At 37.7% G+C, this 16,992-nt stretch overlaps 1 protein-coding gene across 6 annotated transcripts in view; it reads right to left on the bottom strand.

Moving 5' to 3' along the window:
- The window catches only part of SLC8A1 (solute carrier family 8 member A1), a 244,860-nt gene extending 243,919 nt beyond the window's left edge, over nt 1-941 (bottom strand). For all 6 annotated transcript variants that reach the window (XM_087961934.1, XM_026684296.2, XM_087961929.1 and 3 more), the window contains exon 1: nt 345-941. The gene's annotated coding sequence lies outside the window, so the exon portion shown is untranslated. The remainder of the gene's footprint in view (nt 1-344) is intronic.
- Nucleotides 942-16,992: the final 16,051 nt, after the last annotated feature.

Here is a 16,992-nt window from a genome sequence, read left to right on the forward strand (position 1 = left end):
AAAGCACACACAGCTGCAATGGGTGGGCTCTCGACAGCACGGAAGGGGGGAGAGGGCTGCCGTGTGATGGCTGCCCAGCCAGGCAGGCGAGCAATCGTTAGCCGCCCAGGAACGTTTCCATTCATTCGACGAGACGCGTCCGCATTTTTCGCTCCAGACTGGCTGGTTTGCAAACGTGTCCGGCTACTCCCCGGGACGGAGAGAGACCGACTGAAGAAGGGCCATGCAGCCCAGGAGGTGACGGATGCACCCGCCGGGTTCCTGTTAGCGATCCAGCAGCGCTGCGGGCCGGACACAAAAGGCTCTCCCCGCGCTCTCATCCTCCCGCCGTTCTCCCTACCTACCTGCAGACCGAGCCGCCCGCAGCAACCCGGCTGACTTGACTCTGGGCACCAGTCGAGCGCTCCTCCTGGCCGCCTTCTACCTCGTTCGCTCTTTCCTCCTTCCGCCGGGCCAGACACCGCGGATACCGGCGATCACAGAGAGCTCTCAGCCGCCACCGAGACCATATCTGGAAAGCGCCAAGCGCTGGCGCCCCATGCAGCGCGGCGACAAGAGCAAGAAGCGCCCCCCTTGGAAGGAAGGAGTCGCAGGCGGGGGCAGACGCGCGCTTAAAGGAGGCGCGGCGGCGGCGGCGGCATTCCCCTCAGAGCGCCGCAGGACTCGCCCGCTCCTTCCTCCTTCCTAGCGCCTCCGGAGGCGGCGCGTCCCTTGCCTCCTTCCCGACGCGAGCTCTCTCGAGCCGGGGCGTCCCTGTTCCCTCTTGTTGCCCTGGTCCGCAGACGGGACAGGCGCGGCCGGAGGAACGTCGCCCGCCTTTTCCACGTGTCTACAAATTGAGGCGAAGTCTAACGAGCGAGTTTTTCGCGCTCAGAGAAAGGGATTGAAGGAGGTCGGCTTGGCTTTGCCTGACCACCCTGACCGACGGTGGTTTCTTTCTTTCTTTTCTTTTTTTTTACGGGGAGTGGGTGGCTGGGTGGGCGGGTCTCCTGTCGGTGCTGCAGAAAATGTTTCCTGCCGCTACTATAGCGCAAGGAACAGCCGCTTGTTTGCCAGAAGCTTTGAAATACAAGGCGGCGGAAAGCCACCACCCCCATTGCCGTCAGCATGCGAGGCCCTCCTACCCACTCCTCAGAATGGCCATAGACGTTGCACGCGCACGCGTTCCTCTTTACTGCAGAGTTTTCGCAAGTGACCCCTAAAGATCTGTTTAGTTGCACCGTGTGAATGAATGTAGTTTCGGACCCAGCATATATATATTTTTCGGAGTCGCTCATGGCTTTGTAAAGTGGTCCGGGCGTCTCTTAATTCACGTGTAGTGTAGTGTATCACCTGTAAACCTGTTCTACCTGCAGTACGTTATTGATCCTTGTGCGCCGTAATGGCCGTATAGTCGATGTATTTAGATTATACAAATCAAGCGTTTCAGCTTGCATACGCTGCACAAACACGTGTTGCATAAGCATTGCTTGAGGTGGTCAGCAGTATGGAAAAAGAAATCTCATTGTGCAAAGGTTATAGGAACTGAGCATGCTGACTGGAGAGAAAAAAAGAGGGGGAACTTGAGGTTTGTCACTAATAAAAAAAGGTCAAAGACTATCACTGTGTCGTTTGGGAACAGCTTTGTGAGTACAAGCAACAGATTTTGATTAAACATTAAAAGAATTCAATAATAAGAAGTTGCCAGTGAAAAAATTATCTAAAGGAAAAATAAGCTTCAGACCCTATTTTGCAGTTATTTGCATGCTTTTTAGTTTCATTCTATCATTTTAAACCACAACCTCAAAAAAAGGAAGAATGACCCTGATGATGTCACTATTTCTTAGTCTCTATCCTGTAGCCCTTAAAAAAAAAAACGAATAGAAATTGATAGATTTCCATTCTCAGACATTGCATTGAAACAACTGGACAACAACAACAACAACAACAAAAGAAATAACACTACAAAATGTTTGGATGAAAGTTCCCAGGCAAAACGAGATTTTGAATGAAAAGATGCTGAAGATCCTATGGCCTTTCTTTCAATCTATTTTTCTTGTTTTCAGCACTGACTACAACTTAGAATAAATATCAATAGGCTAAATATCACAGCACATCTAAAGACTTTTTTTTACAAATCCCACTCTAAATATTGACAAATATTCCGTTATATTATATATAATACATGAGAAAATAAAGGGCAATACATTCACTTTAATTTTTTAAGAAATAGTTATTAAAATGGTTTACAATCTATGGCTTTGAGAGGTTAAAAAACCACTAAGTTAGCTCTCAAGTCATTTTCTTTTTTTTTTTTTTTAAACAAGTTTTATTAATTTTAAAAACAAACACGAATACATATAACATAAGACATAACATAAAGAAAATAAAAAATCATCTTTTCTGAAGGTTGCTCAATCCCGGGTCAAAACTCTTTATACAGACACAACTTCAAATTCATATTCATTTTATATATCATTCATATCTTATTACCATCTTCACTTTTATATATAGTTTCTTTTCTCTCTTAAATTCTCTTAATTTTATTTTATTCATCTCATCTCAGTTCAAATCATAATATTTATTATTCTTTGTCTGTTTATTTCCAGCTATCCATTTGCTTTCTTCCTTAAAATAAAATAAAAAAAACTTCTCCTGTCCACTAATTGGAGTATAACGCCTTTACCTCTTTCCTCTACATTTATAATATTTAATATAAAACACCTAACTTACATTGGGATCCTGCTTGGTACATTCAAAAATTATACAATATTATCACTACCAGAACTAATCTATTCATTAATATTCATATTCTTTTATAACATAAAAAACTTAGCACATTGCTTTTCAATTAATTAACATACTTTTGTGGGAGGACCTACTTTCCAATTATTCTCCCCCCATCACATATTTTAAATCATTATTTCATTAAGGTAATCCTCCTTCTCCTCCTCTCCCCAACATTCTTTTATACCTTAACCATTTTATCCATTCAATTTAATATCATATCTTTTTAATAATAGTCATATTTTCCACAGTTATTCCCCCACATCATATCTCCAATCTTTATTTAGTAAAATGTTCCCCTTTCCTTAACACCAATTTCACTAAGTTATATTAAATATTTTACCACATTTTAAATTACACTTTATTTCCAACCTTCTAAAAGTTATTTCTAAGTACAAATATAAAAAACAATCTTGTGTACCTTTAGAATCCCTTCATCAATAAGATTACCCATTGTCTCTAAAAAGATTTGTTTTTTACATCTTGCTCTCTACTACTGAGGCCTCTCATCCCTTTTCTCCCTTGCTTGTTCTTCTCTCTGTCCTCATTACCCCTTCGTCTCTCGACCTCTCTTCCTCTCCAGCTTCCTCCCCTCTGCAGTTTTCTAACATAATACCTCCTTTTCATCTTATTTTTCTTTTTTTGGATTGCTTTTACAGATCTTAAAGTCTCTTTTTCTTTTCTCCTTCTCCTTTCTTTGCCCAGCCAAAGTGACTTGTTCCTCCAAGATGGCTTCTTCTTCCTCCAAATCTTCTGGGTATTCAATCCCTTCCACGTAAGCATAAACCGCCATTTCTAAATACTGACACAGAGTATCAAAAACATCCTTCCCTTCTCGCTTTTCCTCTTGAATTTTTTGACGTAAAAGTTCCAAATCATCCACAAATGATGTCATTGTGAAGAGAAAAAGTTTTCCCAAACAACCACCCAGATGTTTTTAATCAAAGATAATTTTCAAAAGTAATAAAATCACCAAGCAGTCCAAGTAGATCATTTCTTTAGGCACCTTCTCCTTCCTCAATTTCTCTTTCTGGGGTTAAAATTGGATCACAAAGTTGCATTTAATATATATCTTCAGAAGCCTTGTTAATATTTATATCTCCTTAAAATTCCAGGCATACTCCTCATTTCCAAATTATAGTCCAGCTTTCACTCTCCCTTCCCACTCACAGCATAAAAAAAGAAATTTTTTTAAAAGTTTAAAATTTTAAAATAGTTATTAAAATGGTTTACAATCTATGGCTTTGAGAGGTTAAAAAACCACTAAGTTAGCTCTCGAGTCATTTTCTTGTGTTGGAGTCCTCTACAACATTACATTTTATGAAAATAAATGAGCACTCCAAATATACATATACCAAAATCCCTTGTTCTGTTTTCATCTATATGGATTACTTTGGTATATACTCCAGTATCACTGGCAGAACATGTTTACTTGAGCTACATTCCTATTTCATCCTGCCCATGACAGAACCAACCATTTGTCTAGTAGCTGACCATATTGTCAGGAGATGATGGGAGCTGTAATCAATCTAGAGGTCACCAACCTAGGAAGACTTCCAGAGGACACAAGTAATACACAAAATTGGACAAAAAAGTATCTCATCTTGGAAAGATACCAAATGCTTAAATGTGGTTCATGTTAAAGAATATTAATAGGTTGTTTTTTCTTTTTAAATATCTTATTCAGGGAAAAGTTAGAAATGTGTCTTGGTCTTATTTGATGTATTATACATTTTTATATCCTATCTTTCTAGTGCAATGTTCCTCAAACTTGGCAAGTTTTAAGAAGTGTGAACTTCTGTTGAGTTGAAGTTCACACACCTTAAAGTTGCCAAGTTTGGAAAAACCCTGTTTTTGTGTGTGCACACCAGTCAGGGCAGCTTACAGTCATTAAACTAAGTTCAAGATTTCATTTAACAGATAGAGAAGTGATAATCCCTAAAAGAATCTAGATTTTTTAGTGGTTTTAAATGTCACCACCAATACTTTGAATTCTGCCTGGAAACAAATGCAGCATTGTCTTATTTGGTACAAATGGCACTTTCCTGAGATTCTGCAAAGCTAGCCCATAAGTTGAATGTGCTGTAATTGCAACAATCCAACTAATTTACAGCAAAGACATGCACTACCATAATTGATGCTTGACTTACAGACAAATGTCATTAGTAAATAGTTTTAAGCTGGGTGAAGACTTCTATTTGCCACTGCTAGCTAACCCTCTAAGATTAAACCTAAATCAATAATTATCTACATACAAGCAGTTCTATAGAATGAATACTGCTTCCACCAGAACTGGATGAAACCCTGTGTCCAAATCCTAACCTGTGTGCCTCATCTTATCTAAATTAAGTTTCAGATTGCCAGCCTCATCTGACCATTACAGCCATTGGACTTGAATCCAGAATATCAACAGCATCCTAGATAATAGCTGGTAGTATATGAAAACTAGAATAGAAGATGCATATTGCCCACATATTATTGGGACTCAGTGACTTCCAAATCTTTTATTTTTTGTCTGGGTTTTCACATACTGGTACTTGTTAAATAATGTTGAGACAAGACTGAACCCCAAAAAACATATGCCAATGTTTGGGATTTGACCATGTCCCTCAACATTACTTTCTAAAATTAATTTCCAATGAAGAAATTGAATCCTTGTAAGATGGTACTTACTGTATTTACAGAAGACTATACATCAGGAGACATGGGCCAATCTGAGAACTTAGCAGGAACATCAGGTCATTCTTATACAAAAACAAGCACAATCATACAACTCTACTTAATTTCTCCTCCTGCCCTGGGGAATGGAAAAACCTGCTAGTTCACCAAGGACTTCCTGTCTCTGTGACAGCAACAATCTTAAGCAGTGAGAATCAAGGTGTGTTTGGCAAAGAATGCTAGATAGATGGCTTGTTGGGTAGACCCAGCAGTGCTCTTTTTAATACACTGAAGATTGTTGTTTATTTAGATTTTTTTAAAAAAATACACAAGTAAAATTGAAGCAATAGCCTAGCAACATTTTTAGGGTAGGGGAAGTGGTTACTTTAAATTATCCTGGCATAACTTAAATGTATTTGCATGTGTGAATGGATTTTTGTCTTCTACCAGGGGTGTGAATGGCTGGGGTGAGTATGTAATTAACAGGAATAGACAGTTCAGGCTAGCTGGGATGGAATGTAAAAAGGAATAAAAGTCTTAGTTCAAACAGAGCCAATGTTTGCTTGAATGTCCAACCTTGCATACTAAATAAGAATAGCAACCCTAAATGGATAAAGACTTCCAATAAGAGAATCACATATCCTTTTTATTTCTGAATGATATAAAAATGTAGCTTCCAGAAAAGGGCTTTGTCCATGCAATCACTTCAAGTAAAACTTGTCTTAGTGACATCTAATTAACTACCAAATTCTATTTCATCTGCTCTTCTTAGCAAAGTTGTAAGGGGGCAGCAGCGAAGTGAAGAGCTTAAATACCAAGTTGGTAGAGGTTGTGGAGAATAAAAGGAGAATAGCAAAGAATGCTGAGTTTTGGAGAACAAAGTACAGAAAAGAAAAGGATAAAATCACAGCAAGACAAAAAAGAGTGAAAAAAAACCTATTATTGACTGAAATGAAATGGACTGCTATGTTTTTATAATGAATAGTCCATTATTTTTCTGCTCTTCTGCAAACACCTAGGGCTCCAGTTTGGCCAGTTTCAGAGGGTGTGAAAGTTCAGAGCCATATGCGAGTATTTGCTTTTCCTGATTTTAAACATCAGAAACCACAGAGAAGAGTTCAAATTTCACTTGCTTCCCGACATGGGTGCAAGTTTCTCCCAGCAAGGGAGGACCAGACTCAAGCAGGGCAGATGAGAGAAGAAACAAAGAACATCATTATTATTGTTATTACACTGAAAGGTAAGCTCATTGAGTTCATTGTGCTGGGTAGGGTGCAAGCATGGAATCTGAAGAAAATAAGAACAACCGCTATAGGCTGCAAAACCAAACATACCTACCTGAAAGAAAGTTCCTGTGCAGTGGATGAGGTACAATTTGCAAGGAAATATTTTGCACTGGGAATTTAAAAGGTTCTAGGGATGGATTTATGCACCCTATAAAAAAATGCAAATTGCCTCCCTGTAACTGGCTAACAATGTTTTTGGCATTTGTCCAGCTCTGGCCTTCTCTTATTTGCTTGATTACAGCTTTGACCCTTTGATACAGTGTTTTCCTCTAAAGGCAACATCAGGAATCCATGCACCATATTTTTGGAATATCGTTATTTCTCTTACTTTTAGTCACCCATATCCTCAGGGTGAGATAGCTGTTATCCCCTTAGTTTCTCAGTTATTACAAACATATGTAGAAATTAATAACTGTTTTGGAAGGATTTTCTAAGTGGTTTGGTTTTCCCTTTTAGAATTGCTTTTCTGGCACCCCTGTATTATTTTACTAATACATCTGTCAATTAGAACAAATCTATCATCACTTTCTTCTACAGTATCCTCTAAATCTTGTACTGTGGGTTTCATGCTAGATTATATCTGCCATATATTCAGTTTTTCCAACTGATAACCTTTAGACGTATTGGAGCAATTTCATAAATCCCTAAAAATAATATTGCTATCAAATACTAATAGATCTGGAAGGCATGAACATGAAAAACATGGGGCAGATGTAATCTATAGTACACAGAGTGTTGTGATGAATATATGTACAGTTATCAGTGAACTACTTCAGGAAGGCAAAACTTGTAATTTATGGCTATGAGGTGTGCCTAGTGCCAAATCGTTCTCCATTTCACCACGCAACATCAGATAATATTATTTTAGAAGTGAAAATAATCTTGATGAAAGAAATGGTGAAACTGAAAAGGAAATTTCATGCTACATGACCTATATTGAAAATATTCTTAGTAAAAATAAAGATTGAGAAACCCCACAATTCACATTACCCCTGCTAAATACATTTAATCCGGTTTTCTTCACCCTATATTTTTCCCCTAAGGATATTATTCCAGAAAATCTATATATTTTTTTCACAGTAAACCCATGAAGAATGTTGTTATGCTAAGGGAGAAAGAAAGAGTGAGAAAGTGACCGATTAAAGGTCATCCAATGATTGAAGCATTGCTTACCACACTGGATTTTTGCTTTATTTCTGACTTGTCATTCTCTAATTGTTTGTTCCTTTAAACTATTTTCTTGGAACAAACCATCAAATTCCACTTTCGTATTCACAGCAAATGATTTTCCACAAGCTTCAGCTGTAGTAATCTTACTCAATAAGATTTAATAGCCCATCAACCAGGCTAGTCAAGCATCATTCTGATTGTGTGTGCATGTGTATGGGGGAAATTCACTCTTCTGCTTTGTTTACAGTGTGGGTGGGTCCAGAACAACACTAGATGGGAAATTTGGCAGCTGCTTCATAATTTCCTAGCTGTAAGTTATTACCAGGTTGCCATGCCCACAAGAAGGAAAACTGCTTAAACAAGGACACCCCTTTCTGTTCCAGGAAAACAACTGTGATGACCGAACATAAAAGTGGGATGTTACAATATTTTTTTCTAAGGGTAGCTATCCTGGCTTTATAGCAAACTAGACAACTTGTGCCCCATTGGTCATCATTTCAGAAAAAAAAATTACTTACCTAAACAGAGATTGCAAGATTGACTAGAAAACTCAGAGCATTAAAAATGAAGATTGTGTGAGTGTAGCAGCAGCCCAGCAGAAGCCATTAGTCTAGAGCAGCCACAACTTCCCCAAATTTCTCACTTATAACTGTCCAGGTCATCAAATATGCTCCTTATGACATTAAGACTAAAGCAATGGTAATGCATGGGCACAGACTGAAAAAGTTTGTCTACCTCCAGTTTAGAGTGAAATTTAGCATAACAATAAGTATGAAACTTGGAACTTAATTTACTCCTTTCTCCCTGGGTTATTTTATGCAAAAAACAACAACAACCCCAACTTACACAAAAGTGCTGTTTGGTGTGGGAGAAAAGCTCCGATTGACATATTGTATGTGCATGATGCAGGCCTTGGTTAAATTCATGATAGATTACTATAATGTACTATACATAGGACTACTTTTGGAGATGGCACAAAAGCTGGAATTGGTTCCGAACCCAGCTGTTTCATTGATCAGCAATGTACCTCAACCTGACAATGTACCTTGTCAGTGTGCCATAAGATTAAAAAAAACTTGAAAACCTCTGCCTTATATGCTATTGTGCCCAATGTGAAGAGGTTGATATTAGCATGAAAAACATTGAGCAGCATAAGACCCAATAAACTTACCCCAAAGCACCTAACCCTTGTTTTAACATCAACTGAGAGGACTTCTCATGGGACCCACTAATAAATCTGACTCACAGTCCAGTTGCCATGGTCTGAAATGGCAGATTTAAAAAGAAATTAATTAATTGCTATCCTTCAAGTGTGGGTGTAATTCTTTTTAAAAACATTTTAATGTTTCTTTGAGTTAGTTAGTTTGTTTGTTTAATTTGTCTGTTAGATAAAGGCAATACAGTAGAAGACCAAAGAGAAGGCAAGTAAATATTCTAAATGTTCTATTTACTAGAACAAGGACTTTTTTTTAGAACTATAAAGACAGATACAGCACTTGCAATAGTAGTGAATATCTGTAGTTTGGGTATAGGATGAGGGTGAAGGTTTGTTCTCCGAGCTTGTGGTTGGTTTCTGAACATTTTGTTACCAGGCTAGGTAACATCTTCAGCACTGTGGGACAAACATCACATCAATTAAAAACCAGGATCCGCAAACACGGGCTGGCAGTGAAATGCCATGATCCCAAATCCTTAATCTCTTCCCACAATGATACCAAACAGCACCAGTTTGATCATTGGCTATGCTGCCACCTGCCACACTCATGAGTTGATCAAAGCCTGGCACTCTACAAGCAATTCTAATAACAGACACATTGACCTACAACCAGCCTACAAACCCCTCAGAATCCAAATCCACTGCACATCCAACCAGAGACAGCACCGACCCTCAACCAAAACATGCAACTTTGCAGGCCTAAAAATAGGCCTGTTTCATCACTTCCTGTATTTCCGGAAGTGATGAAACAGGCCTATTTTTCAGCCTGCAAAGGCTGCAGAGGCTTCCCTCAAGCCTCTGGCAGGCCAAAAAAGACCTTAAATGGGCTGAAAATCAGCCAGGAGGCGCACACATCGCAGTGAAGTAATGACCCTGACCTGATGTAACCTCCCTATCACAAGACCCATCACAAGACTCTCACTTGATACAACCACACCTGAAGCCCTTATAAACAGAAGAACATTGACACTAACATCTCCTAAACTGCTGAAGATGCTACCTAGCCTTGGAGAATGAACCTTCACCCTCACAAATACAGCATTACAAATTGTAAGGGAGAGATAAGAGAGAAAAAGAAACATATGGCCTTTTATTCCTTTTTACTCCGAAATTTATCTCCTTCTCTGATATCCCTGAGCCCAAATCATCCTATCCTGAAGAAGCTGGGACCTGGGTGTATACTTCTTACAATGTGGAAACGCATTCCTATGTATTATTGCAAACACAGGAAATTGCGGTTAGTCCCAATAATGCCAAAATATGCATTATGTCACTGGATACTTGTGCTGTTTTGGCATAAGGGGTAGAGTTTGCATCACAAGATTGCAATGCACAAGCACTTGCCTCCCCTTTATTCCCTCATCTTACCCCGAACCTATGACTGCAAGTGCCACTCCTGCTCAGTTCTTAATGAGCTTCATAAATCATTTGCTACTTTGCATGGATCTCCTGTTTCCTCACTACATAATTTGCTGGCTATAGGTTTGGCAGCTAGAGTGAAGAAGCTGAAGGTTAGTAACTGTATATTATTCCTGAGTGGTGATCACTGCTGTAATTGTTAAACTATTAATCTAGGGAGACTCAGGTTCAAGCACCTTTGTCATTTGTGAAATGATCAGTCAGGATTGTTCTGCCCAATTTATTCATGGGGTTGTTCAGAGCATAAAATGAGAAGGACATTGAACCCTCTTCCAGTTGCAAGAGGGCATTCTTTCTCAAAATAATCAGAACATTTTCCATATTTATCCATTGTGTTGAGGACAAGTTTCATATTGCCTTGCTGATGGCTGGATGATATCAGTCCTTTGAGATTATGATTGGTCATACAGTTAGCTAGATGTTTAGGTTGGGTTTGGAATTTTTGCCACTTATCAAATCCTTCCCAAGGACCTGGAATAGGTAGGTGTTGCTTGATTGTCTTTTATTATATTTAAATTTATTGGCCACCTGATTCCAGTGGACATCGGTTGGTGTAGAAAACAGAAAAATATTAAAGACTAACACTAAAGACTAAAATGATGTAATAAACAACAAAAACAACAAAACAGAAAGCATTAAACAAATAATAAACATCAACCCCAGGCCTGGGGCCAAAGCCAGGTTTTCAAATCTTTCCAGATACCTGTGGGAGAAGATGGGGTCCTTATTTATGGGAGGGATGCTGTTGCAGAGGTTGGTGGCTGCCACAAAGAAGCCATGTTTCTGAGATCAAACAAGTGTTTAAGGAGGGGAACTGGAGTGGTCTCAGTCTGCTGGAACAAGCGGGGACGGGGGGGGCAGAAACAGCTGGAGATAGTTCAGGTTTACAAATATACACTATATACATTACTGGAACTCTGCTTTATTGTTATAGGGTAAAATAACAATTTTGAAAGGCTTTTTCCTTTCTTCTTATGCAACATACTCAAGATGGGGAAATCTTGAGATTCTTCTTTACTCCTTATTTTTTAAGTCAATTTTTTTATTTATATGTAAGTATTTTGAATACAGTGTATTGTCCGGCCATTTCATTTTGCAAAAGAGAGAGAGAGAGAAATAACAGATATACTGATAGTAGTAGTGATGATACACATAATCATTATAACCATATTTATAGTTATATTAGCTTATTTATCATCCTATTAATTATACGACCATACCTATAATTATAGACAACATTCATATTTTACTTACACATAACAATGGTCTTTCTTCATCTAATTTCTACCTCTTATCTCTAACCATTGATAAAACCTATTCCATGCTGAATAATACTCTTTATCTCCATATTTTGACAGTAACAAGAATTGTATTGGAAAAAATGAGAACACCCCACCAGATGAAAATATAATTCAGAAAATAGTGGATTGTGTAGAGATAGAAAGATTGACATTGAAAATAAAAGATAAAGGAGATACAAAGTACTATTCCTTACTCCTTCTTGTCTTTCTGGGCTAAGTGCATGTTTTCCAAACAGCTGCTGCCTACCTTTCCCAGAACTGTGCCCCTACTCCTGTATAGGTAATGCTAGAAGAGAAATTATTTGCAAAGAACTGGTGATACCTTTTTACTGGCAGACTACAAATAATTTCCATTTTGTTTCTCTTTGGACTAAGAAGGATTACAGCTATCTCTTGATGAAACTCTTCCACATAACTCAGTATGCATTGTTTTGTATTTTTATGGTTCCAATTAAAGAAATTTGTTTTTTCTTAAATGTGCCCTGTTATTTTAACTAAGCTCATAGAACCTACCCGAAGGATATATCTAATCACTGCATCTACTTGAGGCATTCTAGCATCAGGACCGCAAGCATAGGTTTGAGTATGGATGCCCAAAGCAATGACTGGCCCAATTACATGATATAACAAGCCAGGCCAGTGCTATTGATCCTTATGGAATGAAATTGTGATCTGATAATGACAAAATGCATACATAACATTTTATTAAATGATCAGATTGAAAGTTCTAGAGACTCCACAAATTCATTTTGTAAAGTATCCACTGAATTCAGCAAGGTTGAGACTTAAGCCTGGAGGCAGAACTGATTGCCAAAGTTGAGCTTAATTAAAAAATAAAGATGTCTGAAAATTAGATACTTCTTTGCATAAATTTAAAAGATTATGTAAGGAAAGTTGTATTTTGAGCCAAGTGACTTTTCCAGTCGTTTCTCCCCCCAAGATCTGCAAAAAAAATTCTTCTGCTAACCCATTACTTTCCTTTGGGTTGGGCTATCATACTTCTGATTAATATTGAAGTATTCATTAGCTTATAAATGGTATTCTTTGTATTATCTCATCAAAAGACATCCTTGATTGTTTTTCTGTTTCCCCTCACTCTAACTTGATGAGTTTTAGTAAAAAGGAAGAATGAGCTACAATAACCAATAGCAATACTTTGTTTTTATTATTACATTTAATTACTACTCCCATGATATTGTTGCTTTTAAACCACACTTATGCTGTCTTCAGCCCAGCCTGAAAAGCTGGATCTTCCTCTTGCTTCCTCCAAGAGGAAAGAAGACTTGTGATCAACGGGGCCAGGCAACCTAATTTCAAAAGCTCTTTGTTCACATTGACTGGATTCACAAATTGCTCTAAGCAGCTAGCCCTGTTAAGGTACTATTACTTGAGAATGCTGAACCACTGAGTATTCTAGGGAGACCATTTCCATCCCTCTCCAATATTAATTCTACCATCTTGATTCTTGTGAGTACTGTGCAGTCATTCTTCAGGAGAAAGGTCCAAATAACAATAGTATTCTAAAGACAGTAGAATAGAAGAGAAAGAACTGGAGAAGATACCAAAATACAAAGACCTACAAATAGAAATAGAACAACTTGGCAAAAGAAGGCAAAGATAGGACCAGTAGTCATTGGTCCTATCTTTGCAATCCCAAAATAATTGGGACACCACTTCAATAAAAACAAATTCACCATCAGTCAATTGTAAAAGGTAGTTCTATTTGGAACAGCTTCCATGCTGCAATGACACCTCTAAAACCATCAAGCATCCACATTTGCCTATGTCCCAGGTCCTTAGCAAGGACTTGATAAGTAGATAAAAATGCCAAATTCGGTCTGATTGTGCGATGGACCATAATAATGTGATTGTGGACACCATCTTGAATTTTTGATCTTCCTGTAGATGCCCCTGTCCTCAATATTCATAGTCACTAAAAGTTAGTAATTTTTGAGGATTTGTATATTTCTAAAAATAACTCCATAAAAGGTTACATTGAACAATCTTTTTTATTAAACCTCTCTTCCCCAGGTTAAATAACATTAGTGAATCTGAAATATAAGTTATATTTTCACAGGCATATGAGCAAGAATAGTTACATTAAAAAAACACATTTGGAAAACTCATTAGAAGATTGCATTAGGGAGATTTACACAACAAAGAATTACATCAGGGAAATTTGCATTAAAAGGAAGTTTCCTGGGGAGTCGGTATTAACAACTGTATTCATTAGGAGAAGTTGCACACCAAAGCTTCATATTAGGGAAATTTGTGAACATTTAAAAAGAAATATTTTAGCATTCAATATATTTTATTAAAATTGTATACTATATTTGCCCTATGAAAGTTTTTGTACTGTGTTTAATTTTTGCAGTTATTTTAATGAATTTATAAACATTCCTAAATGTTTTTTTTATTTAGTACAGGATTTAGTACATTCTCCTGATAGCTATTACTTATCTGTATGCAAAACCTTCCATTTCAGGAACAGAACATCCAGAGAACTTCAGAATGTTCCATTTGGTCTCCTCATCATACCAGTCTGGCTGTTTCAGGAATGAGCCTGCAGTTTTCTAGAAGTGAATCCTCCAAACTCATCAAGTTCATCAAGTTCTGGACAGATTGGGGATAGATTCTGTCTGGAATACCACCAAACCATCTTTACTTCAGAGGATAAATTCTGGAGAACAAGTGGATCACTTTAGTTCCAGATCAGCATGGGCCAGAAAAGAAACATTCCATTATGTTATCTGGAATATTCTGCTGAAGAATGATAGGCTTCGTTCATACTATATATTATTCTATTACATCTTCCATTAATCTATTTTATGTGAAAAAAAATCTGTTCATTACTCATGTTTGCAGAGTACATTGATTTTCAGTGTAGAAGAAATTGTTCTAATCAGATTGTGGACCAGGTTACATTTATCCTTTAGATTTCATAATGAATTTTAAAATGCAGTTCTTGGTTCCAAAAATAAAAAGACTACAAATAAACATAGTATTTATTTATTTGCTACATTCATCCCAAAGAAGTCCAGAGTAGTATAGAAAATAAACTACAATCCAAAATAATTTAATGAAAGCCATGAACAATAGAGTCATGATGACTGAAATAGTAATAATACATTTGCAATAAATAAGCAAATAGTTCTATAAAAGAAAACTCCTGTAAAATAAAACAAGATGGTGTGAGAGGCAACAATACTTTCCTTGGGAACAAAAAATCCATATTTATGGTTTTTATTTATTTGTCATAAGTGTTTCTTCTCATGTTTATGAATATGCCAGTCCTACAAACCTCTAGAGCAGGGGTCCCCAAACTTGGCAACTTTAAGACTTGTGGACTTCAAGCTGGCTGGAGAATTCTGGGAGTTGAAGTCCACAAGTCTTAAAGTTGCCAAGTTTGGAGACCTCTGCTCTAGAGCGAAAACTGAAGTCACTGAAGGGACCCAAACAGCAGCACCCCCCCCAATTGATCTTAGCACATGAATTATATAGTAAAGGGGAAAGATGTCTATCATTAAGGTTCAAAAGAAGCAAAGTGGTTCAATCTTGACAATACCTGCTTAGAGCACACTGCAATAATCTAATTCTGAGGAGATTAGGAAGGTAGACTCAGTCAATCTGAAAGGACCTAATGGTAAAGACTGCAACAACACTATTAAAGCCAACCTCTTTAACATATTCTTTGGCTCAATATTTGTAAACAGCAATGGATCATGCCCAGTATTTCCTAGTCAAATCACAGACAACTACAATGATCTAATACATATTAATTTTACAGAAGACAATGTTGAAAAAGCACTATGCAATCTAAAACCATCTCTACCTATTGGACCAGACGGAATATGTGCCTACTTCTTTAAAAAGCTACCCACTGCCAAAGCCGAACCTCTAAGCATAATCTTTAAAAAATCTTTCAGGACCAGCTCCTTGCCAGAACTATGGTGACAAGCCACGGTCATCCCCATCTTCAAAAAGAGAGACCCCAGCCTAGTTGAAAATTACAGACCAATCTCTTTATGCTGTGTCACCTGTAAAGTCATGGAATCAATTATTAACCAATCCATCATCCTCCACTTAGAAACAAACAACCTACTCTCTAATAAACAATTTGGTTTTAGGAAAAAACTATCCTGTAATCTGCAACTCTTACACTGCAAAATCATATGGACTACACAACTCGATCAGGACAAAGCAATAGACGCAATCTACATAGACTTCTGTAAAGCCTTTGATTCAGTGGTACATGACAAACTATTCCTAAAACTAAAATCTTATGGTGTCCAGAGATACCTGCATAACTAGATAGAAGCATTCCTGTCAAACAGACAACAAATGGTCAAAATTGGGAGTGTCCTATCAAATTCTGTACCTGTCAACAGTGGTGTCCCCCAAGGCAGTGTTCTAGGACCAACTCTTTTCATACTTTACATAAATGACCACTGTGATCATATCAAGAGCAACTGCATTCTCTTCGTTGATGATGTAAAGCTATTCAACACCACAGACAATACTGCTACCCTTCTAAAAGACCTTGACTATGTATCAGAATGGTAAAACAAATGGCAACTTCAAATCTCAACAAATGTCCTACATATTGGCAAAACAAAATCAGAAAATAAAATACAGGCTGAATAGTCAAGACCTTGTTGATGATCCAAACTCTGTCAAGGATCTTGGAGTACTCATCTCAAATGACCTAGGTGCTAAAGCCCACTGTACCTACATAGCCAAAAAGGCGTTAAGAATTGTTAACCTAATCTTACGTAGCTTTTTCTCTGGTAATATTACACTAATAATTAGAGCATACAAAACACTTGCTAGACCAATACTCAAATACAGCTCATCAGTCTGGAACCCACATTACATATCTGATATTAACATAGTTGAGAAAGTCCAGAAATATTTCACAAGAAGAGTTCACCTCTCCTCTACTCGTTGCAGAATACCTTATGCCACCAGACTCAAAATTCTAGACCTAGAAAACCTAGAACTACGCCGCCTACGGTCCAATCTAAGTATAGTATATAAAATCATACATTGCAATGTCCTACCAGTCAATGAATACTTCAGCTTCAACCATAACAACACAAGAGCAAACAATAGATACAAACTCAAGGTTAACCGCACCAAACTTGATTACAGGAAATACAACTTCAGCAAAGAGTGG

Source organism: Notechis scutatus, chromosome 1, assembly GCF_049901735.1.
Source record: "Notechis scutatus isolate UNSWTSFEM ecotype Mainland chromosome 1, rNotScu1.2, whole genome shotgun sequence".
Lineage (NCBI taxonomy): Eukaryota > Metazoa > Chordata > Lepidosauria > Squamata > Elapidae > Notechis > Notechis scutatus.